This window comes from Bidens hawaiensis, unplaced genomic scaffold (assembly GCF_021521415.1).
Source record: "Bidens hawaiensis isolate Kalapana, Puna unplaced genomic scaffold, B.hawaiensis_p1.1 tig00050600_1, whole genome shotgun sequence".
In the NCBI taxonomy this organism is placed as follows: Eukaryota; Viridiplantae; Streptophyta; class Magnoliopsida; order Asterales; family Asteraceae; genus Bidens; species Bidens hawaiensis.
This window is the reverse complement of record NW_027499066.1, coordinates 132,963-135,813: the sequence shown is the minus strand read 5'-3', so window position 1 is coordinate 135,813 and position 2,851 is coordinate 132,963. Positions and strand designations below refer to the sequence as shown.

The window sequence follows — 2,851 nt, the reverse complement described above, 5'->3', positions numbered from 1 at the left end:
ATTTAAAGAAATTCAAAATTCCAAATCTAACTCATTCAAATTCATCAGCAACGTGAGATTTGGAATCTTGTCGTCAGATTTCGTCCTCCAATCCTATTCTAACACGTGTAAAAGTCTTCACCTACCACTATAGATTTGCATGTAAATCCGTCTGAAACGTTAGATTTTATCTGAAAAATTCTCTTTCTGAAAAACCATCTTGTATTTGAGTTTGCAATGTTGTTGAGACCGGACCGGCCAGTCAGATCGGTCCAGCCGGGATTCGGTCCACTGGCCTGTCCGGTTCAATATAGTTCGCTCAGTTCCCAAAAAACCGACCGGTTGAACTAGTTTTCTATTAAAAAGTAATTTATTTTTATTTGAAAAATCTTTTTTCTAACATTTTTCAAGAAAAAAACTTCTGATTGGTTGAACCGGTTGCACGACCGGTTCGCTGTCCGGTCCGGTTATGAAAATATGGGATGTTTGGTCTTGTTTCTATCTTATATGTGAGTTTTCAAATAAGTTATATTTTGGTGTTTCTTTGAAATTCATCTTTTAAAGAAACCCACAACAATCATCTTCCTCTTCTTCATCTTCATCACCTTCATCATCTTCCGGCCATGAACATAAAACCAACTTTCCAGTCACCGACACCACCACTACCGCCGGCAAAAACTCATCAGTGCTCCACCTGCCGGCAAAAAACCCCATCACCACCATCACTCCACCGACGGTGAGTTTTTGCCAGCGGTGGAGTGGTGGTGGTGGTGGTGTCGGTGGCCGGAAAGTGGGTTTTACGTTCATGGTCGGGCGATGATGAAAGTTATGAAGATGATGATTGTTGTGGTTTTTTAAAAGACGGAATTCAAATGAAATTAATCTCCTAAGATAAATTTGAAAGAAACACCAAAATCCAACTTTTTGAAAACTCACGTATTAAGATAGAAACAAGACCAAACATCACGTAAAAGATGGTTTTCAGAAAGGGAATTTTCAGATAAAATTTAACATTTCAGACAGATTTACATGCAAATCTATCGTGATAGGTGATTACTCTTACACATGTCAGAATATGATTGGAGGACGAAATCCGACGGCAGGATTCCCAATCTCACGCCACCAATGGATTTGGACTTGTTAGATTTGGCATTTTAAATTTCTTTAAATCATTTTGATAACTTCTCTCATCAATTGATTCATTTTATGAATTCCCCGTTTAAATTAGTAAAAAAACAACACTTAATTATTCATCATACATTCATACTTATGAATTACACTTTTAAATTTAAACTTTTACTAAAATACTTATTTTAGTTATTTGTAAGTGAAGTTATTAGTAAATCATAGCGTCCACATTCTATTTATTTTTACTTCTCACCATATCCCACCATTCATATCTCCAAAACGTAACCAACGGCTACACCGACTCATTATCATTCCCGCCTATATATATATACATACAAACTTATACACTCACTCACACACCATCTTCATTCATTCATCCACATTCCTTCCAAATGACCAAAATCCAGTCCCTCCGTAAAGTCTTCCTCCCATGCTTCACCTCCACCGCCACCGTCTCCTCCGACCACCGCACCACCATCAAGAAACGCCTCAGCACCTCCCTCCGCGACGACATTATCACCCCTTCAACACCTGATGATGATGATCACCCAGATCAAGAAGACTCCGACTCATCACCATTCGTAATCATTTCAAACTCAAACCCACCAAGATTCTCCAAAACCATGGTCATCGGAACCATCTTCGGCCACCGCCGCGGCCACGTCTGGTTCGCCGTCCAACACGACCGTCTCAAACCCAAACCTCACTCCTCCTCGAACTCACCATCCCCACACAAACCCTCGTCCAAGAACTCCAGTCCGGCCTCGTCCGCTTAGCCCTCGAGTGCCACGCCGAACCGGACTCAGACTTTGCCACGTGTCCGCTCCGGTCCGTGCCCGTCTGGACCATGTTCTGCAACGGACGGAGGCTAGGGTTTGCGGTCCGGAAGAAGACCAGTGAACCGATCCGGTTAATGTTGAAGTCAATCCAGTCAACGACTGTGGGTGCGGGGGTAATTCCGTCATTTGGGTTTGACTCGGGGGCTGACTCGGTGGGTGAGTTGATATACATGAGGGCGAACTATGAGTGCATGGTGGGTGGGCCGGACTCGGAGTCGTTTCATTTGATTAACCCGGATGGGTGTTTGGGTCAGGGTCAAGAATTGAGCATCTTCTTGATGAGATCTGGATAGATGACGTGGAAAACATATCAGTTTTATTTTCTTGATTAATTAAATTATTAGTTTTTTTTTTTTTTTTGGGTTAGGTGGATGAATATGAATATGAATATGAATATGAATATGAATATTCTTGTGTAGGATTTGATGGTAGATGATGAGTGATTTTGTTGTTAATTACTCTTTTAACATAAAACTGATGCATTTTAATGGGAACAAATTCTTCTTGTTTTTTGGGTTGGTTTATTATTTCCAAAATATAGTTGTATAATATGTGTTTGCTACGAGTATTTTTGTTTTAGTTTGAAGTAGTCTCACATTTTTTACACGATTTCTAAAAGATGCACATATATCGAAATAAGTATATGTTGAAGCAATAGAGTGAAAAGAGTATATTGAATTTTTGGTTTTTCTTTTTGGTCAAAACTTGAAAATTAAATGAAGACTGAAAAATATATATTTTTTTTACTATGAATCACCCACACACGTCTTATTTGTGAAAACTTAAAAAAAGAAAAAAAAAAGTAACTATCATTTCTAAACAAAAACATAAAATAAAAAAAGAGAGATTGATAATTGATTGAGTTGTGATCGAAGAAAGCAATCAAATGCGAATTATCAAGCACA

General features: G+C 38.9%; 1 pseudogene; it reads left to right on the top strand.

The window, feature by feature from the left end:
- The first annotated feature begins 1,337 nt into the window (after positions 1 to 1,337).
- On the top strand, positions 1,338 to 2,331 carry LOC143598629 (protein MIZU-KUSSEI 1-like; annotated as a pseudogene).
- Positions 2,332 to 2,851: the final 520 nt, after the last annotated feature.